The following is a 22,537-nucleotide window of genomic DNA, read 5'->3' on the forward strand; positions in this document are numbered from 1 at the left end:
GTGGACGGGGGCCTTTCTGGGCTCCCTGCATCTCCTCGCCAAATAGCTTCTGCCTTTAAGGTGCATGAGTAGAAGATGCAAGAAAGCCAGTGATCGTCTCCGAAGCTTGGTTCAAATGAAGCAATGACACAGAGTCGGGTGCCGATGTTGCTTCCTTTCCCAGCAGCGAGACGTGCCGTCTGCCGCTATTTTTTCCAGCATCGACGTCCCGATGCTTAGTTGATTTCAACTCAAACCTGTACCTACACTTGTATACAAATCCTAAATTGTATTTACAAAACCCCAAGCTGCTTATGAGAAATAAAATTGTGGCTCTGTGGGTAAGCAGGAGTATTTCTTGCAAAAGGGCCTTTTGTTTTCCTGTCTGCTTGTTTATGAAAGTGGGGCCGTGGGAGAAAAAGATGAAGAGGGAGAGACGTGGAGAGAGAATTGGCCAGATTCAAGAGGTGTTTTATCAAATCATTATAATTTAGGGTAGAAGTTGGTAAACTACGCCAACTTTGGCATGACCCGGGAGCTAAGGGTTTTACATGTTTTGATGGCTGAAAAAACGCAAAAGAAGAGAAATACATTCAAACGCATGTAAATTGAAATTAAACATTAGTATCTGTTAATGTTAAATATAAATTCAAACGTCAGCGTCTGTAATAAAGTTTGATTGGAGCGTAGCTACGCTTGCTTTTGCGACCGCTTTTGCGCTACGATGAGATATCGAATAGTTGTGACAAAGACCCAAAAAAGTAAAAAATATGAATTATCTGGTCCTTTACAGAAATTTGCTGACCCTTGATGCACAGTGAATGTGGTCATTCTTGTTCCCAGGCTTTAAGCTTGGCTGTCCAAGGAAAGGGTCTAGTGATGCAGTATCTAGATTTATTTTTATTTTTATAAGGAGTAGACAAAGGTTATTACTCACTCAGAAGTACATTTGACATTCAAATAGACTGAATCCAAAAATGGGACCATCTCTATGAGTCAAACAGAAATCAATACACTTTGAGTGAACTTAGGCCAACGCAGGAAGTTCTCTTAGAGACGCTATAGTAGCTGCTGTTTGTAGAACTCTCCGTGAGCCGCACGCTGCATCAACAGCTCAGTGTAATCCTGAAAACCACCCTGAAAGATGGTCTTTTAAGGGTGTTATTTAGGTGGAGCAATGAGTTGAAGTATAAAAACCAAGCGGGGTGTACAATCCACCTGAAACTCTAGAGGTCGAAGACGGGAGAAGGTGCACGCGAGGGGCGCCTCAGGGGGTCAGGGGTCAAGCGCTGCCTCCGCTCAGGTCCCGATCCCCGTGGGCTGGAGCCCTGGGTCGGGCTCCAGCCCTGGGTCGGGCTCCCTGCTTAGCCGGGCGCCTGCTGCTCCTTCTGCCTGGGCCTTGGCGTGTGCACGCTCCTGCTCTCTCTCGCCCACTCTCTTAAATAAATTAAAAAAAAAAAAAAAAGGAAAGCACTTCTAAAGTACAATGCAAAGGGCTGGGGTTTCTGCCCATCTGGCGTGAGGTCTGGTCCTGTGGCAGATGGAAAGACCACGTTACAGAGCTGTTTTAAGGAACCAGTGACCCAACTCTGGAAGAACGCCTGATGGCGTCTGGCAGGTAGAGGCTGCCCAGCGAAGGTTGGTTTATTTCCTTCCTCCTTTCTTTTCTCATTAAATTTCATACGACTAGCGCGTCTGTGCGCTGCGCATGCAGGGCGACTGGATGCACGCAACAGTAGTTAATAAAGACGGCTGCCCACAGGCCTCCGCAGAGGGTCTGGGCTGGACGGGGAGAGCAGAGGGAATGTAGCTTCTCTCCGTATTACTTTTTATTGTTTAGATTTTGAAACATGTAACTATATCAGCTGCCAAATCATTAAGTTAAAAATCTGTAATGAGGCTTAATTTGGGACCTACACATTTTAGAGCCTCTCTGGTAGAGGCCCACCCAATTTTATCACAGTGGGTTTCCCCTTCCGTTGGTTTTATTCCATCCCCCCCCTCCTCCTCCTTCTTCTCTTAGATTTTGTAATTTGTTTTAAAGTAATCTCTGCACCCAGCGTGGGGCTCGACCTCACAATCCTGAGACCCAGAGTCATATGCTCTACTGACCGAGGAGCCAGGCATGCTTCATTCTCTCTCTCTCTCTCTCTTTTTTTTTAAGATGTATTTATTTATTTGAGAGAGAGAGAGCGCGCACAAGCAGGAGGGGCAGAGGGAGAGGGACAGAGACGCGGAAGCAGACCACCGAGTGAGGAGCCTGACACGGGGCTCGATCTCACGACCCTGAGACCATGACCTGAGCGGAAACCAAGAGTTGGACACGGAACCAATGCGCCAGCCGGCACCCTCCCGTCCCAATTCTGTTCTTTCTTAAAATGTACTTTGAACTTAATTTATTCCTCGATATGGACACATAATACGTAGGCAATTTCTTGGTCTCACAAACAACTCCCGTGGAAAACAGTGAGTCTTCAGCCGGCAGTTCGGTCCATTTTCACACCTGAAAGTCAGCTTCTGAGAGCTCGTTCTGTCTGGTTCTCGTAGCCCGTTCACATCCCCAACTACCTCCGTTCCAGTGCGGTGCCTTCGTTGGTACGGACACGCGTCCTCCGGAGGTGAGATACTATTTACTGATGCTGTGCCGACATAAATGACGGTATACACCGAAGTTCAACGACTGGTTTCTAAACTTCCCAGAACATTTCCGTGGCTTGTGGCCACAGAGACGCGAGCATCAGCTCCCGGACCCTGCCTTGCGGCCCGCCTGTGTCCGGATGCCCTGCTGCCCCTCCGACATCCGACCCCACGTGTGGGTCTCAGTATCCTTCTTTTTTTTTTTTTTTCTTAAAGATTTTATTTATTTGACAGAGAGAGGCAGTGAGAGAGGGCACACAGGCAGGGGAAGAGGGAGAGAGAGAAGCAGGCTCCCCGCGGAGCAGGGAGTCCGACGGGGGGCTCCATCCCAGGACCCTGGGATCATGACCTGAGCCAAGACAGACGCTTCAGGACTCCTGAGGTCTCAGGGACCTTGTGCTGCTTCTCTCACCCACGGGTCTGTCACTCCGTGGCGGCAGAGTACATGTTTGGTTAATTGATGTAGGAACAACCCGTCAACTTTCTGATACTGACTTAATTTTCCAGAATGCTCTTTCTCTTTGAGGGGAACTCATTAGGCTAAACTATTTCTATAAACCCCGTTCTTCTTAATAATTCTTGGTCTCTTTCTACACGCTTTAAACTGTCTGGACCAGCTCCTGAGGTTAGTTCGTACGGATCGAACCACCACATTGGTGAGGGGGAAGCCAGTCTGCAGCTTGCAGCAGGCCCCGGAGGAAGCATCTGGGACGCACAGACACCCTGGTGGCCCCACACACATGAACACGAGCACACGCCGCACACACAGTGCCGCTCTAGCAGTTTCTGGGCATGAAGCCGGTGCTCGGTCCACCTGGATAGCAGCAGCCACGGCAGAGGCCGCTGTCATGACCCGAAGACCTCAGGGCTCAGACTCAGCTGGTTAGGATGAGACGCAAGTGTCGTCACCATTTGATCCCAATTTCCTCTTTTTGAGCTATTTCCCCCGTGAAGCTCTCCGTGCCGGGTTGGTCCATTTCCTGAAGACGTCCGCTCTGCTCATTCCTACCATCTTAAATCTTGTAAATTTTTATTATTTCTTAAATTGTATTCTTCCCCCAAAAGGAGTTTCCTATATTTTTTTTCGTTTTTAAAGTAGTTTGTTTTGCCTGTGCCAATTAAAATTCCCTGTGCCACAAAAGCCTAAATAAAACCCATCCCTTTCCCAGAACCAATCTTGGCACCTGCTGTTTACAAGCTCGAATACTTGTCCGTATGCGCCCTGATGGCTTCCCGGTTGTGTTTCTTTCACACATCTTGTTTCCTCAAGCAGAGGGAATGTTCTTCTGAGACATAATTTGGGTTTTCTACTTCCTCATTTCTCAGTAACGCCTACCCCAGAGCTCGCTGGACTGCTGGGTGTTCTAAAGGTACCCATTAAGTTAGACCTTCTAGAAAGCATTTTCGAATTGGGAGGAAGAGACTGAACAGAGTGACTTCGTAGTATCCACCACGATGGGTATTCGTGCGTGGTTATCTGATGAAATTTCAACAAAACAACGCCAAGTGTGTGTTTATTAGCCTTATCTCTTCGAGGCGAAGAACGGATGTTCACAAACACTTAGTGACTGACGCAGTGTCGCGCAGAGTATGTGCAGAGCTGGGTTTGAAAACACACGTGCTTGACATCCTAGTTGCCCCCCGTAGTATTGTAACGGAGGTCACGATCTGAAGAACATACAATTTTACAACTCATTCCTAGTGGGTAATTTGACGAAAAAAAAAATAGTTTTGCTTCTAAAATGGCATTTTCATCTTTTTTGAAAAATGAGATTAAAATTGCATAGGGAACAGCTTCTCTTTATCAAAATATGGAAACGAGGGGGAATCGCTAGGGAAATAAAGTCAGTAGTTAAAGAAATAAAGTTTTACTCATCTTAGTTAACTATCAAAAAAATCACAAGGTTAGACAGACTTTAGGCTTCTCAGTTTCTGGGAGAGCAACCAGGTCCTCAAGGTATATTTTCTACTGCCTGTAAAAGGGTCTTTCAAAGACAGATTTTTTTCTTCCTTTCTCTCTTTTTAACTTTAAGAGACAAACTAATATAGTAGTACAAGTGTAATTTTGAACACTTCCCAAAATAAAATCTAGGCCCCAAATGCCAAGAAGGCAAAATATGCAAAAAAGGTCTCATAAAATTTTCTTGAAATCCAGTTCCTCCTTCTTGAAAATCCAGTTTTCTTGAAATCCAGTTCCTCCTTCTACCTCTGGACCACATGTGTCGTTCTCCACCTCCTCGCCCCCTCCTGCCCTGGAAACAGAGTGTGTGTTTATTTTACCGTCTCTTCTCTATAGGGCTTTTTCTTTTTCACTGAATTTTTCTTTTTTTTTCCACAACTGAGTCCTGCGGTGGCCATGCCGGGTGTAGACGGACTGCTCTCCGGAAGCTGCTTGACACAGGCAGGGCGGCTCGTGCGGACGGAAGGAAGGACCCCGTGGTTCTTGCGCAGGGCTCCGCCCCCTGAGAACCTTCTGAGCTCCCACAGAAAAATACATCTCATTGACATCTTTCTTCCCCACAGCCCCCCCGCCCCGTGAGCTCTGAAACTCTCCTCCCGTCCGTCCTCTCGCGGACAGACATCGTTCTAGGCTGGATAACAAGAGGAAGACGGAAAGCATGAGGGGGAGGAAAGGGGCTTTTTGGAAGAGGCTGAAGCTTTCCTTACCAAAAAAACCCCATTTCTCTTTATTCTAACCCCAGGCTTGTTTTCATTTTGAGCTATTAATTTGAAATAGCTAATCAGTTGCCACAGGCATACGCACATTGCCAAGATTGCGAAATACCTGCCCTCTTCTAATCAACCCCGAAGTGATGATGATTTATGTGTATCTTGTGCACTTAGCCTGCACAGCCCCGGCGCTCTCCACCAGATGATCTGCCGAGATTACCCAGGAGGACTTTCTAATTCACACTGACGACCCGGAGGCCCAGGGAGGATCACAACAGTTCCACGATTGAACAACAGCGTGAACACACACTTTTTAAGAAATGAGAAACAAATCCCACTAAATCTAGGAGGAGACTCCACGAAGCTTAGTTTCCCCATTTATTCAGACAAGTGTCATTTTGCTTTGAATGTTTCTCATTCTCAATGGGGCACAAGTGGAAATGTTCCAGGAGCCCCCAAAGAGCAGGAAGGGTTACATGGCATGAGCTTTCCTTGCTGCTCTGCTACCAAATATTTACTGGGAAGCAGGATGCGTTTCTTCATTTAAATGAGAATTATTTGGTTTGGTTTAATGAAGCGAGAATTAACTGTTCGCTGGAACACTTAACCCACCGCTGTGATGTATTTGTCTTTATTAAGGAAACCTAATACGTTCCTGGCCGGTCACAGCAACACTTCCCATCTGAGGGAGCTGGGAGGAGGAAGACCATTGGCTCTAACTGCAGTGACAGCGGGAATTTGAGCAGCGCACTGAGAGTACTAAATGCTGCCACTGTCCCCGTCAAAGCTTGCGTTCCGTCTTCTGCCCAAATGCCAACATGCTCTTCCCTAACCTCGACCACCCCCTTGAGTCCCACTCTGGGAATTCCGTCCCCACAGTGGCGCGCTCTCTCAAAGGAAAGCACAACCGGGCATCGTTAAGGGCCAAACCTGGCACAGCAACTTCTCTTGGCGTTCTGCCATTCAAGTCAACAGCAGTGTTGACCCAAGTGAGATGATGAAATTATCTTGGGAACATCATAATCCTAGGGAACAGGGTTGCAAAAAGATTGGCTTCCACTTGCTTGAATTTGGCTTATCTTTTCCAAAAAGCCTTTCTCAAACTAAGGTGCATTTAATATTGTGATTAAAATATACTGGACATTCTAGTGAGATTTCCGAAGCAAAATATTTTTATTACTGGGTCATTGTAGTAGTAGAGATAAGGAGTCACGAGAAAAAGAGAGAAAAGAGGAAGAACTGAGGGTTAGTTTTTCAAATAGAAATTCTATTCGATGTGCTGTTTTACAACAGGGCTATTTCAGTGCCTGCCTCTCCAAGATCTCAGTATCTTTTACCAAAAGAATCCTTTTATTATTGCTATCTTAGGTTCTAAATTTTGTAACTTCAAAAATATGTGTTTTTTCCCCAGTAATGAGAGAATCCTTTGATTTTTATAGCAGACCCGTGAAACATCATTTGGGTTGAGTGAGTATGTTTGTCCCTTTCTGTGGGTCCTTGTTGCTGTTTCTAAACCTAATATTTTGAGAAAGAGACCCTGCCCTGCCTGGAGTGGACAAGGACCGGGACCGTCACCGGCCTCGTTCTCTGTATGGCATTTGTTTTCCATGCAGTGTCGGAAACATGGAAAAATGGGCAGAAGAACACGGAATTCACTTGTTGTTTTGCATTAGCACCGCAGTTGTCAGTGTGTAAAGAGAATCAGTCGGACCCCAGAGGCCGACCTTGCCCAGGACTACGTGGATGGTTACTGACCGAGCGATTGTTGGGCGCAGAACATAGATGTCCTGAGAAGACATCTGGGAAAGTCGGCTTCTCGCAAACGCCTGGTTGTCGTTGGAGGGAATCAGCAGTCCCGCGAAGATGCTCTCCGGCTCCAAGGTTTCTCTCTTCTCGCGGTCACAGTCCCATACTTCCTGAGGCTGTTCCATCCTAATGTGCCTGTTACCCACCAAAAGGGATGTCGTGGTGCATTCCCACCCCCACTCCCCCCACCCCTCCCCCCCTGCAGCCCCCCCTCCGTCCGCTTCTGTGGATAAGCCCCGCCCACGTATCTGGATTGCCGCATAGTCCAGAACCCTGCTGGGGTTCCCTGTAAATGATAGTTTTAGGGTGTGTGGGGGGGACATGGTCAATCAAACATGGACTTAACTTCTACTGCGCCTCTTGGTGCTGAAATACAGTTTCTTTTTTCTCTGCTCTAAGCTCAGAAGTGGAGAGGAACAAGTCAATAACACACTTTTCAGCCGCCGTTATGCAAACAACCAGCACTTCTTTGCCCGTCAGGACCTCCCCTGGACACTTGCTTTTGTGAGGCTCCTCTGGGGCCAACAGAGAGACTCTTTAAAAAAAAATAATAATTTATTCTAATCTTTTTCTGCCTTCTCTTTTAAGATGTGAAGGCAATAATTTCCTGGACTATTCATTAATAATTTAACCCCCCTATGATACCGGGAAAAGTATCAGGGAACATCACGTTTTGTAAGGACATATCTAGAAAACAGCTTCCTCAGCAGGCGTCAGCTGTGTCCTGCCTGTGCCCCGCGACTGGACATGCCCGCCAGCAATCTCTGAATCCTGGGGAATAAATAACAACAAAATCCTTCCTAGGTTTTTTAGGTTATTTTGGGCCCTTAGTGTCCCAGATATAGAAATATGCAGGAAGAGATTTATTTGTACATTGAACTCCTTGCTCTGCATGGAATTATTCAAAGAATTATTTTAAAACGAAAATATTTTACTATACAAGGAGTGAGAGTGCAATCATGGAATGTTCCTCTTCCAGAAGTTGCTGTCGGGCAATCCCTGCTAAATGCAGGCCATGTCTGGCCTGAAAACATGCTTTTTGTGGTCTCTGTGTTGTGTTTTGTTGTGTTTTTTTAATTAATTGATGTAGGAGCCATTTTATATGAACTGGAAATTTCACATAGTAATGGATTTACGGATTAAAAAAATCTGTCAGTAGCAGGTCTGCGCTACCCTTAGGTAAGAGCTAGGTAGCAACTGCCCCCTCCCTTTAAATGGGGCTCAGGCCCTCAGGAGCTGAGGGGTGCACCCCCTCATATCAGGCATACATCTTTTAGTTGGCCCTTTGGGGCAGCACAGGCTGCTTTTTTGCCACAGTTCTCCTCTGTGAATTACAAACCAAATCCCACTGTAGATCTGCCAAAGACATTTGCTTTTGTGATCACTCTCTTGACAAAGACCTTTTTGATGTCATAAGCTTTATTGAAATCATAAAGAGAAAGTATGGTAATGTTTTCTGAGCTCCTTAGGGACCTTCCTTTCCAGAAAGATGAACCATCATTCCTTAAACACCCATCACGTACCAGGCGCCTTTCCTCCCCTATCTCTCAGGATCACTGCAACTCTCTCAAGTGGGTATTTTACAGACAAGGAAAGTGGAGCTCAGAGAGACTGAGTAATTTTCCCAAGATCACACAGCTCCCGGCTGGCAGAACGAAGTTGCATTTCTAGGCCTGCCCGGTTCCAAAGCCCAGATTCGTCTACTAAACCTCCCTTCAGAGGACTCCAGGAGAATCTCGTACCTCTTACCACATCCCTGCCGAGGATAAGGAATTGAGTCAGAGAGGCGGAAGAGGGAAAGGGAAATTTTAAAGCTTTTTAAAATTTCTCAATGACTATGCCATCATTTCCTTATTAGGATGGCAATAAAATCACCTGTTTGGGTTTCTGTAATTCCTCGGGAGCTGTGAAACTTAAACTTACGTGTGGCTCCTGTCGGCAGCCGGAAGGCTGACATCCACACTTCTGCTTTTCCCCTGGCTGTGCAGACCACTGCTCGGTTGCTGCCCAGCTGTATGGAGCTCAAATTGTAATAAAAGTGGTTTAGTGCAAACCATACAGACATAATGGTCTTTGATTTCCCCCTAGGCTTTGAAAATCTCTCTTAATTATCTGCCCCTACGCTTGGAATTTCTTTGCCAAGTTCATCTTCATTTACTGAAGTGTCTCCAGAGCGCCACTTTTAGAGGAATTTCTTCAGAACTGGAAACTGGCCCAGAGCCCTCATGTCGGGAAGGTCGATGCAAGCGATAAAGTTGACTCGAAAACTTGCTCCAGCGAGACGGTCACTCGGGGAGAGGGAGTCTGGCCCGCTCGGTAAGAAACGCCGTAGAGAGAGGAGTGAGCGCGGAAGAGAAGAACGGCCAGAACTGGGGGAATAACACTTTCGTCGTTGATTCTCTGGGTAGAGGAGAAGGCCCTCCTTCTGCTTTGGGTAACTCCAAATCCCTGCTCGTCCCAACCACTCCCACCACCTTCCCAATAGCCCCGTCCAGAGTGTTCCATCCACCAGTGGCCCGTCAGCCATCGCTGAGCGTCCCTCCGTTCCCCTCGGTCCTCCTGCCCACTCACGCGCCCCTTTCACACGGACGACGGCACGCTACGACATATATGCAAGTGTTTAATACATTATGTGTCTCTCTCACCTTCATGTAAGCTGTTTGCGCTCAAGAACCTGGTCTGTTTGGCTGACTGCTATACCCTTATCATTTTGTCTGTGCGGGACACATAGTAGGAATTCAAGTTATTGAATTTTCAATATGTTCTTTATATCTGAAAGTCAATAAGATGTGGTTTCCACCTTCAGTTATTCATAGATCTTTTTTTTATTATTATTCAAGGGTTTTTTTACAGAGGCAGATACAAACACAAATGCGACTCATACTCTACCTTGACTTATGTTCACGACTTTAGCAGAAGTACTTTAACCGATTACCACTGGATTCCTTGGGTGTGATGGTTATTTCTAGCTGTCAACTTGACAGGCTCATAGTGTATACAGATTTTGGTCAAACATTACTCTGGGTGTGCCTATGAGGGTATTTCTGGGTGAGATTAACATCTGAATCTGTAGACAGTGCAAACTGTCTTCACTAATGTGGGTGGGCCGTGTCCAATCAGTTGAAGGCATGAATAGAACAGAAAGACTGCTATTGCGGCCATCACACTTACCCTCATCCCATAAAAGTAAGAGGGGACCCCTCCTGCCTGGCTGCTTTGATGCTGGTCTGTTCGGTTCTTCACACGTAGACTGAAACAGCTCTTCTTGGGTCCCGAGCCTGCCAGCTTTCAGACTAGAACTGATACCACTAGCTCTTAGGCCTTCCGATTCTGACTAGGACCACGCGTCGGCTCTCCTGCGTCCTCCAGCTTGCCCACTTCTTGGGACGTCTCAGACTCTGTAATCACCTGAGCTAATTCCTTATAATAGGGGTAGATCCGCGACAGACGGATGGAAGACAGACAGATGATAAATTTCTAGTGGTTCTGTTCTCTGGAGAGCCCTGATACAATGGGCCAGACGTGCTAAGTTTGAAAGCGTCACGTCCTGCTTCTCTCAGAAGCAGGTGTCAAAAGGAAGGCATTGTGCGGGAGGTTTAGTGAGGAAAGTGCCTGGGAAGGATAAGGGTTAAAGTGGGGGAGGGAAGGAGCAGGCAGGGGGCGCCTCTGGCGTATAGTGCAGATCTGAGATCCAGGAAAGGGAAGAGGGAAGGAAGGGTTGAGTAGGAAGAGTTTCAGACCACGGCAGAATTCTGAGAAAGTTTTGACCATCCTGCTGGAAAGTCCCCAAGCCAAAGGTGCCCATAGGAGGAAGCCCCCCTTGAGCCAGGAATGGCCCAGTTCTAATTCCCCAGTGGGCTCAGTGTTCATCTGGAGCAGCCTTAGGGGAAGTGTGGCCTCTCGGTGAATGCTCAGGAGATCCAAAATATGGCAGCTGAAGGCAACGCTCCACCACAGGCTCCCTCCGAGGGGCGCCTCAGCAGGGCGCCCTCATGCCCTCTCTTCCAGAATGGCTTTCTGAGGCTGAGGGAGGACTCGTGCATGTTTCAGTAAATATAGAATCTCTGGGAGGAGGACAGCACATTTTTAAGGGGGGGCTTTCAGGGACTTCTCGTGGAGCGCATGATCTTAGACTGTGTAATTACCACATCCAGTGTCAGCGTTGTCTCTGCCCACAGCCAAGAATAGGGTATGGTGGCGGGGATCTAAGGAGAGCGGGGTGTGGCAAGCAGACTGCGGCCCTGCCAAGGCCAGGGGCACGGGGACAGCAAGCACCTGCCGTCCCAAGTGATGGGAGGAGGAGCTGGTGCTGGAAACCAGTCAGGGCCTGGGCAGCTTTGGGGCCCACACCCGACTTGACAGACCTCTGGCGGAGACTTTGAGGATCTGGATACCTTTCAACAGCGCTAGGAGGAATATGGCGGCCCTCAGCTTCCCTAAGTTGGAGCAGAAAATCTCCTGCAAGTGGGCAGGAAAAGATTCTAGGCCACCTGTTCTTCTGGCAAACAAACTAGTGCTTGTTTGTGTTAAATGGTTATAAATCCAGTTCTTTCTTTTAGTTCTCCTTTAAGATCAAAATTTATTAGCAACTCAGAAAATTTGTGTGGGCTGGGCTTTCCCTGTAAACATTTCTCTCCATTAATGTATTTCCCCAATTCTACAAATTAAGAGAACTGCCACCTGAAACTTGCAAGAAAAAAAAAAAGAAAAAGAAACATTTGTCAATTAATTTTGATGGAATTATAGTGACAAAACATTAGCACGGGACAGGGATTTGGAGATCCTTTACTGTTACACGTAGGGAAGTCGGAGCCCAGAGTAATGAGTGGTGTCCCAAGATCACCGGGCTGATAATGCGGGAAGAAGGCTGGAACCCAAAGTTGTCATTTTGGGGCCAGACCTTTGCCCACCTTGGCAGCCTCGTGTTCTTCTCTGATCGTACCTTGCTCTTTTTAAGCACAACCTTGGTGAGCCAAAGAGTTTTTGTTTTCTGGGAAATCACTTTTTTCTCTGGCTGAGAGTTTAGTGACTTCATATGAGAAGGAAAACAAAACACAGTGCCGTGCTCCAGGAGCCCACGCAAACTCCATCGCCTTGACACCTGACCACGGCCAAAGCTAAGGTCAGTCCTGTGGGGGGAAGGACGGAGAGGCTAAGGGCCTGGACGCCCGCGCGGTAGCGGTAGAGCCGACCTCGGCCACGCAGTGGATGCGGGACCCGGCGGCGGCCTGGCCGCGGCCTCGAAATTTCTTCTGCCGCATCCTTGACAGTTATCTAGGAGGACACGGAGCCCCAGAAGAAGCAAGTCGGGACCGGGACGCACACCCTTCCGGCTCTCAGCCCCATGACTGTCCACAGCAAACTACTTTGGAGAGTCCAAGGAAGAGGCTTTAAATGGAAGGTGTGCGAGCGCGAGTTAGGAAATCGCATCCATGGGAGCGCTTCGGCCGAGCCGCCACCGTGGAGCCCTCCCGGGTTCTGGCCGCTCCGAACGTTTTCCTTGGCCGGGCCGTCCTGGCACAAGTGAGCCTCGGCCTCGCCATGGCAGTCCCAGCGACGGGTCCCAGACCCCGGGGGCCTGCGCCAGCGGAGGCTCGTTTCCCATGTGTGGGTCCGGGCTGGGGCAGCCGCTTCCGCGCAGGGTCCGGCAGGAAGGACACGACCCCACTGAGATGGGTCGGCCGCGGGGCAGAGGCAAAAGGGCACAGTGGCCCCGAAGGCTCTGTTCGGTCACGGCACATGTCACTTCTACTTAAAGTCCGCAGGTCTGAGCAGGTCACATGACCAAGCCCGATGCCAGTGACAGGACCACAGCCAAGTCCTGCGACAGTGAGCAGCGATGTGGGGCGGCCCGGAGACGTTTCAGACACAGACGCACAGTAACGCAGACCAGACGTATCCTAGCTAACGTGCAGTGTCCGTGCAACAGTTTCAGACACAGACACATTGTAACACAGACGTATCCTAGCTAACGTGCAGTGTCCGTGCAACAGTTTCAGACACAGACACATTGTAACACAGACGTATCCTAGCTAACGTGCAGAGTCCGATGAACAGTTTCATACATAGTAACACAGATGTATCAGACACAGACACACAGTAATGCAGACGTATCCTAGCTAACGCGCAGTGTCCGTGCAACAGTTTCATCACGGAAGGCAGGAACACGTCCGAAACAGGCCTGCGGCCCTCACAGGGAACCACTGCTGCCCCGTGTCAGCTTTTGTCGTCGTCAGCCACAAAACGTAGGAACAGGGGACACCGCTCGGCGCCCCCCGTTCATGCAGACGCGACAGAGCTGGTGTCTGAGGGCAGCCGGCGCTGTGGCCCCCACGGAAGTCGCGGGGCCCCGTCACTGCTCACACGCGCTGCCGTCTGTCCGCAGCCCCGTGACGCGGCTGCCCCTGCCCCGCGCCCTCTGCCCGCGGGTGCGGCCTGTCCCGGCCTCGCAACGCGCCTCAGACACCGGCTCCTCGGACCCACGGCCGCTCCCTCAGCCCACGACGACGCGCTGAGCACCGGTAAGCGGCGGACGGGCCTTTCTCACAGGCCTGGTCGGGACAGCCACCGCCCGAGCCGTGGGACTGAAGTCAGAATCGTGCCGGCTGACCCCAAGAGAAGCTGCCGCGGGGAAGTGATGAGAGATTTCGTCCTGGGGGAGGCCTAGAGAAGGGAGAGGGAATGGCGTTTAGTTGAGCCTCAGAAGAAGAAGGAGAGTGTGAACCTGTGCGGGGCAGGGAGGCCTGGAGGCCGGAGGAAGGCAGGAAGGAAGGCAGCGCGCGCGAGCCCCAGGCCCCCGCTCGGCAGGGGCAGCAGAAGCCCTATGTCTTGTCTCTGCAACGCTTATGGGAGCAAAATCAGGACGACCTTTGTCACTTGATTTGAAACTGCTGTTCCCGTACCAGGTCACATCACCTGTCGTGACTAATAATGACTATTTCTAGAACTCCCATCATCATCCTTGCATAACACAATTACATTGCATTGTGTTTAATAAGCACCAAAGCATGACTTTGGTAAACATTATTTTCTACAACATATCAAATATTTCCGAGTCCTGTGTTGGCTTTTCTTCATCCTTAAAAACGATGGCAGCTCCCTTGAAGAAGGAGAGCAGACTTGCCATCCTTAAACGGCCGGGAGCTCTGCGGTAAAGCACGGTGCAAAGTGGCGTCATTTTAGAGGGAAAATTGTTTTCATTCATTCAATCATTCATTCACTCAACCCGCAAATATTTAGTGAGCACGCAGTGTAAACAAGCAACTAGTCTAGGTATCAGGGAGGCAGCAACAGACAAGAAGCACAGATTTCTGGCCCCGTGCATTGTGCCTTTTGCTGAGTATGTAAAGCGATATAATGAGAACCAAAAAGCTAAACTGCACATTTATGGAGGAGGCAGACCTCGATTGTCCGGCTGACTAGTATCGTTTTCTTCTGCAGAATGTGGGTCGTCACTGAGTACCTTCTGCCGGGAAGCTGACGTGAGAGCCAGGCTCCGGGGGGTTGAGCAGGCGGCACTGTGCGTTGTGTGTTGGCGGAGTGAGTTAGAAAGGGACTTGAAACGGAGAAGGGACATCCAGAAAACATCTGACATCCAGGAAACAGGAACGCGGTCCTGAACGGGGGTGGTCAGAATGGACGCGAAGCCCGGACAGGGCCTGAAACATTGCCGGGAGGTGCAGGAGCAGGACAGGAACCCCCAGCGGTGTCCACGGGAGACCAAGGTGGACAAAAGAATCCAAGTTCCCTGGTTTGCAGCTTCGTCTCGGGAGGGGTGAGGTGGTTCAGCTGTAGAGCGGGCACTGGTACCAGAACCCCCCAGCAGCGAAGTTTGGCCCGAGACCTAACAGCTGTGAAGCTCTGGGTAGGTTACTTAACCTCTCTGAGCTCCGTCTGCCCAACCTTTAAAAGCGAAATGTAGCCCCTAACCTGTAGGACTGAGCAGGTCAGTAATGTCCAGCGCACAGACTGTGCTCTCAATGACCACACTATCATGGAGACAGGCAGGTGCCCTGGCTTGGGGCGTGCATCTAAAGTAAGCGGGAGCCGTCCAGAAACAAGAGTGAGGCGGACACGCACAAAGGCGGGAGCCTTGGGGGAGCCCCATTATCAGCTGTAACGGCACTTTCATGGCAGGACGTCCACAGGGGGATGGCAAGTCGGGAATCAGAGACATGGGAGGCTCCCGTGAGTCCCCATATTGATTAATAATAACAACATATTAACATTTATTTTTGGGCGTTACTGTACTAAACATCTGACCGGCTTAGCTCCGTTAGCCCTCACAGCAAGCCTAGAAGGAAGATAGGGTTGTCTTCACTGTCTTATAAATGAAAAAACTGAGATTCAGTTGGCCAAACTGAGCCGGCTAATGGGGGGCAGAACTCGAGTTCAGGTCCCGCTGACGCCCACGCCCTTCACATCCAAGGTCTGGAGTGGGAAACTGGGGGTGGCCCGGGATTTGGTTTGAGAACTCGAACTCCCCTGCCCGAGCAGACATACCCAAGCCACCACGGAGCCTCTGCCCGCTGTGCTCAGGAAGAAATGAGGTCAGTCTGACGGGAACCACCCTTCCCACCTGAGCAACCCCCTTTGTGGACTGGAGTTGATTCTTCTGGTTCCTTTCAGTCCCAATCAATCAGCTTCTCGTGGGGTTCTAGAAAGGCAGTCACAGTCCTTCCAGGCGGACTCTCCTTTCTCTGGGAATTTTGACCAAGCCCCCAGGGCTGGGAGCCAATGCCTTGGAAGTACTCCAGCCCAGAAGACAGGACCCAGGGTCACTCTGGGCCTCCGCCATTTACTACCTGCGATTTGGGGCAAGGCCCTATCCTTCTGGGGCCTCTTTTCGTTCCTCTCTTGCAAAGCAGAGATAATGACCCAGGCTCATGTCAAACAACAGGGAAATGAAGGCGTCTGCAGAAGGAATCAGTATGTAACCATCAGCTGTTTCTGTGACATCGCCGGGTCCTGACAGGGGCCAGCTGGGGGGAGTGAGGAAAATCTGGGCTCTTTGCCCCCAGAAGATGTCAAGGTCTTGAGCCCCAAAATGCTTGAACTGACCCCCTCATCAGACTACCTTGAACTTCCGTAAAACCTATTTTAACTCCTCTTTTGTTTCCCAAGTGCAGCCATAGTGAGTCATTTTCCCCTCGGGAACAAGTGTCACCTTCACAGTTCTGCCCCTTCTATTTTGATGTTAATTTTAGCATTACCTGTGTGGATTGCTGGGTTTTGATCCAAAACAAGCCCTGCCCAGAATAGAACAGAGACAGCTCTCTGACTCACTTCACAGCTTAAGACTCCAGCATGTTAATAGCTTTGCCATTTCTCAGGGAGCAGATTCCGGCAACAAAGCCTACTGTGGTGTTCTGGCCTCATAATTTTCGGCAGGAGGATCTGACAAAAGTCCATGGCACAAAGGTGTCACTTGCTAGCTAGTGTTTGGGAAGAATTTGAAAATATCAGAAGAAAGCTCTGTGCAGACTGTCCTGTGTGTTAGTTCGGGGAGCTTGACTTTGCTTTTTCTGTTAAGCCAATCCCCTTAAAATATTAACTCATCCCAGTGAGCAAAGACCTGCCTTTTTCCTGAACCGTCCGCTTCTCCCTTACAGGGTCTCACAAGCAGGCATTTTCTTGTTTTTCTTTTTCTTTTCTTTTAATGTACGATCTGGCCTGTCGAAGGAGACACCAAAATGCCAGGGCAGTCGAGCGAATAATCGGCATTTACGCGGGGCCCCGCCGCGTTTTCGAACCAGAAGGACGACAGAGCCGAGTGAGTGGGGGTCTCTCTGCGTGTGGCTTTGTGCAGCAGGCCTGCCAAGCATTACTATTCCAGCCCTCAAACCTGTGCCAGACTGTTAATATCTTAATGCTTATTCACGTGTCAGGGAGTGCTGGCAGATGTCAGGGAGAACGGGGCTGTCAACAAGGAAATTACTTACATTCACAGGGTGACGGCGGCAGTCTGTCAGGTAGCGTTTGAAAAGAAGGGAGCAGAGGGGAAAAAAAGAAGGTGGCAGCAAACAGGCTGGGGGAGGGTCCTCTTTCGATGGATAAATTGTTTAAAGGCATCTCATTTTCCCTCCGTTCCTAGAGCTAAACCCCAGATACAGCAGTCACAGGTCAATCAGGAAACCAGACGTCCTTGTCTGTTTCTGGGGGCTTCGGCGAGAGCCGCGAGACTGGGGCCTTTTGTGTGTGACCCACGACAAGTAACTCCGGTTCTTTCCCGAGCGGCGGGAGTGCGTTCACCGGGCGTCGGGAGACACCCATGGTTTTCCAGACTTGACCGGTTTCACTCAACAGCTACTGACCACCGGCTCTGCGCTCGCTGTGGTGAATGACCCAACGGCTGAATGGACACGGGACGTTTATTTTGAAACACATTCTTTACACTGGAGAGAGGAAAAGGCGTCCTCTTTGCTGCGCCGTTTTAAGATCGAGAATCTGAGCTCGGTAGAATTCGGCCTGTGCGGCCCTGACGGAGCCCGCCGGGGGCTTGCCAGTGCGACAGAGGGGGCTGCGGACGGGAGCTTCTGGAGAAAGACTTGTGGGCGATCCTGCCTTGGAAAGCTTCTCTTAGTTCTGGATTTGCCGCGGTGATTCTATTTATTGCCTCCTTATGCCTGTACAGCTCTTTTCCTGTCTGTTTCTTCACTGGTCTTGACACCCCCGGGTCCTGCATGTACATGTGTGCGCTGGGGGGGGGGGCACTGTTGGCATCCGTCAGTTCTCAGATACACGGGGAAAAGCCCACGTGTAGCTACAAAACTTGCCTTTGAAATGAAAGGTCAGGACCCCCAGAATCACCCTGGAAACATGAGATACCTCCAGTGCTTGTCCCTGATGATGAGAAAAACACCGCTGCGTGGCGATGCCGTTCGGAGTCGCGGCGGCTCCTGGGGCTGCCTCGCTCAGTGTCCCACGCCTCCTATTTCACAGCCCCTCCCCTGTTTTAGAAGTTCTTCCAGAAGCAGGAGGAGAGAGGAAGTCAGCACCATGTGTGAGTTGCTTCTAGACTCCCTAAGGAAAAGCAAATATTGTACTGATGGAAAGTCCAGGCCTAAAGGTGCCCAGGAGTGCAGGAATTGAGGCCGGGGACTTTCCCCCGAGCACCCGAGTCACCTGAACTCCTGAAATACACCTGCCATGGGGACTAACCTCAGGGGAACCAAACCAGTGGCTTGAACGGTGAGGCAGTGACAGTCTAGACGTCCCTTGGCCAGGGAGGTGGCCCTGGTCGTTCCCCCGGGACCCCACTCCCCACATCCCTTCCTGGCCAGCTCCTGACCCTGCCCCAGATGAAGTGGTGCGGGGTTGGGATTCGGGGTAAGAGTGCGCTCCTGCCGCGTCGGCACAGCCCCCCACGAGCACGCGGCCTCCCTGCTGGTCTGGCCGTGGACTCACCGACTGCCCGGGACACTCCTCCAGCCGTCGTGCACGGGGCCCCCGGCCCTTTCCCGTGTCCCTGACCCTTTGACGTGCTCTCCTCAAGGGGGCAGAGGCAGATTCCCGTCTGAGAAATGTGGGGGGGTCTTCCAGGGACACCTCGCATGGCAGGAAGGAGTCCGTGAGTTTCCGTCAACTTACCTCACAGCGTCCCTGCTTTTCCTTGCGAAGCTGAAGCAGAGTCATGGGGCCAGAGGCTCTCTGTGGCCCTCTTAATGGCTCGGGAGAGTGGAGCTTCTCCACCCCACCTCACCTGCCTTGTCCACACGCACCCCGGCGAGGTCAGTCCCGCCTGCTGCAGCAGTAAGGTCTGGGGAAGAGCGTGCACGTCAGTCCGTCCATCCAGTGACTCGGGCTGAAGAAGTACTTAAAGCCACAGAGAATGTGCTACCAGCCGGACAGAAGCAACGTCATGACTGAATCCTGAGGCATCAGAAAAAACATGAGCGAAGCATCGGGTTTCCTGTCCACATCTAGTTCCCATTTGGTTCCCTCCCAGGTACTGCTCATTGTACTGAAGCACTCTACTTGTCAACAGTTAAAATCCGTAGCATTTTCAAGTCATTTTCTTTTTCTTCCCACTCCTTTCCGTGTTCATGATTGCTAAATATATTATTCTAAATCTTCATGTTTCCTATATCCTCATCTCTAAGTGGATACGGGTCAGAGAGTAATGGGAAAATTAAAAATAACAAGGCTATCACTATCACTAATTGAGTAGTTACTAAGTGCTGGGATAATGTCCTGAACCATTGCCCCTGTGTTATAGGTGAGGATTAGGGTTTAGAAATGTCAAACAATTCCAGGTCTCTTGTTTGTAATCCCAGCTCAAAGGCCAAAGTCCCTCAGGGCCTGTCTGGGACCAGGACAGATGCCAATTTAAATGTTTATATAATCTTAGAACATCTCATATATTTCCTTCATGCTTCTTATGAAATTTTATAATTTTACATTTTTTGTGTCATTATTTGATAAGTATTTCTCTCCCCTAGACGCTCAGTTGGCAGATAGCAGAAACCACATCTATTTTTGCGACCGCTGAGCCTGATATACAGTAAGATTATAAGACACATTGAATGAATATTGGAATGACTTACTTAATGAATAAATGAGTTCTTATCTGTCCAACCCCAGAAATCCAAGGTTTTAGTGTAGGCAGCAAGATTGCTATTTTAATGACGTTCTAGGAGACAGAGTATGTAAAGCACCATGTAATAGGCCACATTAAGTCCTGCGAGCCGGATGGCCTGGGTTTAAGTCCCAGCTCAGTGGTGGCTTTTCCAGCTGTTTGATCTTGGACACGTTACCTGACCTCCCTGTGTCTCAGTTTCCTCATCTGGAAAGTGGAGATAGTAATAGAATTCCCCTCACACGGTTATGAGCATTAAATGAATGCATGACCTCTCAGAAGAGTGCACGGTACTTAGAAAGCTCTGTGTATGTGTTAGATATTATCACCACTCGGAAATTTACTTAGCACGGGGGGGAAAAAAATATACCCCAGGCTAGTTTCATTCAAAGAGTCCTATGTGATAGTATTTATTCACGGATCCAAAGCCTCTGTTCTGGTCCTTCTTGTTTTTGTTTGTTTTTTTACTTAAGATTTTATTTATTTACTTGACATACAGATCACAAGTAGGCAGAGAGGCAGGCAGAGAGAGAGGAGGAAGCAGGCTCCCTGCTGAGCAGAGAGCCCGATGCGGGGCTCGATCCCAGGACCCTGAGATCATGACCTGAGCCCAAGGTAGAGGCTTTAACCCTCGGAGCCCCCCAGGCAGCCTGCTCTGGTCCTTCTTAAGGAGGATCCTAACGGTGTTCCCCTCGAAGACGTGGCCCCAGGTTTTTCACTCTCAAGCAGAAAATATGAGTCCATCTGGAGATTTCTACTAATCTTTTACCCCAAAGGTTCAGAAAGGAAATATTTAGCAAAGATCAGTTATTTTAAAATTTTGAGCACACATTATAAATATATATTTTTAAATATCTACCACCCTGTTGGGCCCACACCCTCCGTGGTCCTCACCAGTAACTATGGAATGAGGCAGATGGTCAAGGGCCTGACCTAGAGGCCCTCTGTCCCAGATTTCATCACGTCCGGCACCTTATTGGCCCGTAGTCCTTAACTGCGTCTTGTCTGCCATCTTCCGTCTTGTCTGCTGTCCTTCTATGCCTTTTCTGATCGTTTTTTCCATTGTTCCTCCAGCCTTCCTGTGACCAGGGTCGTCAAGTGGCCCTTTGCCGCATCCCATTCTCCACGTATTCTCAAGGCTCAAGGTGAAATCATAGCAGAGACTTAGCGACACATTCAGTCATAATACCTGTGTGGGGATTTGTCTCCACTTCTGCTCCCAACGGGCTCCTTGCCTTGGAGCAAGTTATTCAACCTTTCTGGCTTTCTTCGCGCTCATCTGTAACAGTGAGACGAATTCTCCACGATGCGTGTTTTGGAATCAGGTTCACCTTCCTCTGCCCTGTCTGTCCGTATCTGTGTCAGAACCGCGGTCACAATAGCACTATTTTCAACAGACCCTTTCCCAAGTCTTTCCTCTCCACCGTATCTCTTCGTCCCCGTATCAGAATGGCGAGGTCTTCCTGTTAGGCTCTCACTGTATTTCCAGATAAGGACACGGAGCTAAGACAGAGCAGGATGTGTGACTTGGCAGCATCACGGAGACCCTAGAGCCCAGGCGTATTTTACTGGGGCCTGTCAGGCTTTTCTGCTCCACACGCTGTATGCATGCATGGGCAAAACGCTAGCGACACAGCAACAGTCCCACAGGTTTTTGTAATAGAACACACACAGACACACACACACAGATACACACACACAGACACACACAGACACACAGACACACAGACACACACACAAAAACAAGCACAGACAACTGAGAACTGAAAGTCACAGATGGAAGGACCTATTGAATAAACCCCAATTTCCTTTCATCTTGTTGTCTGTGAACACAGAATCCCCCTGCCCTGGATGGAATCCCCCTCCGTTGTAGGACGGAGCCCCACCTCTCGCGCATTCCACGAAGGGCCGCGTGAGAGAAGAGATTCATTTTACGTTGACATCATTACTTCGTCCTCATGCAAGCACCAGCCTTGGGACGGATGTCTCTCAGCCCCGGTCTGTCTGGACTTCAAGCAGTGCGTGTTTTAACATATCCTGAAGCGTTGACCTTCTGTAGAGCAACGCAAATCAAAATTGGAAATTATCAGTGTTCTTATAAATCCATGGTGTAGGTTTGGGTGTACGAGAAGTTAATGGACTTTCAGTTTCGTTTTCAGTGAAGTGACACACAGCAGGGTTTACTCTGAAACTGCACAATTTGAATAAGAGCTTTAAGATTATTTGGGTTGTTTTCTGTTGTTTTTAAACTACATTTTCTAGGACTTTCAAAGGAATAGTCGGGTTCGTGAATATGTCCTGCGCTCACACAGTTAAACGCAATCGAGTGTGACAAGGTGCCTGTCGTGTGAGGAGTTTCCTTCCTGCCTGTCCCTCTTGCTGTGCCCACCGACCCGTTCCCATCTCCTCCCCACATCGCTGACCACCGACCGATTCCTTGTTTATCTGCCCACGGATTCTTCTCACGTGAGAAATACAATACAGATATATATGCTCTCTTGTTTTATCCTTTTATATACATTATAACACACACTATACAACAACCGTACCTCCTCTCACTATGTAGCATGTGTGCATTACGTATCCGTGCACAGTTTCCTGATTATTCTCTATTATGCTTGCAAACTGACTCTGTGACTGTGTCAGAACTCACCCAGTTCTCTAATGACGGACGCTTGGTTACTTCTGATCTTTTACTTGACAAAACGAATAGCTTTGTTCATGTGTTACTTCGTGTAGCGAGTGGACTGTATCTTTAGGATGATTTTCCTTATCCACTGTTGATGGGTTCCAAGATCCATGCATTTGTAACCTTCCACAACAGTGGATTTTTATTAACCTGATGAGCTAAAGAAAAAGATATCTTGG

The 22,537-nt window shown here is 49.3% G+C and overlaps 1 protein-coding gene and 2 long non-coding RNA genes across 4 annotated transcripts in view; 2 read left to right on the forward strand and 1 right to left on the reverse strand.

Annotated features, from left to right (window-relative positions):
- RASGEF1B (RasGEF domain family member 1B) overlaps positions 1-22,537 on the forward strand; it is a gene marked incomplete at its 3' end in the record, with an annotated part of 333,562 nt that overhangs the window by 260,625 nt on the left and 50,400 nt on the right. The window lies entirely within an intron of this gene.
- Positions 1-22,537, forward strand: part of LOC309862545 — a 531,010-nt gene that overhangs the window by 32,528 nt on the left and 475,945 nt on the right. The gene's annotated exons all lie outside the window — the stretch shown is intronic.
- On the reverse strand, positions 14,000-21,771 carry LOC309862542. The gene is made up of 4 exons (XR_014310567.1): positions 20,564-21,771; positions 18,682-18,963; positions 18,499-18,607; positions 14,000-18,114 (listed from the first exon to the last, which is right to left on the reverse strand). It is a non-coding gene; the product is annotated as an uncharacterized lncRNA (long non-coding RNA).

Source organism: Mustela nivalis, assembly GCF_964662115.1.
Source record: "Mustela nivalis genome assembly, chromosome: 4".
In the NCBI taxonomy this organism is placed as follows: domain Eukaryota; kingdom Metazoa; phylum Chordata; class Mammalia; order Carnivora; family Mustelidae; genus Mustela; species Mustela nivalis.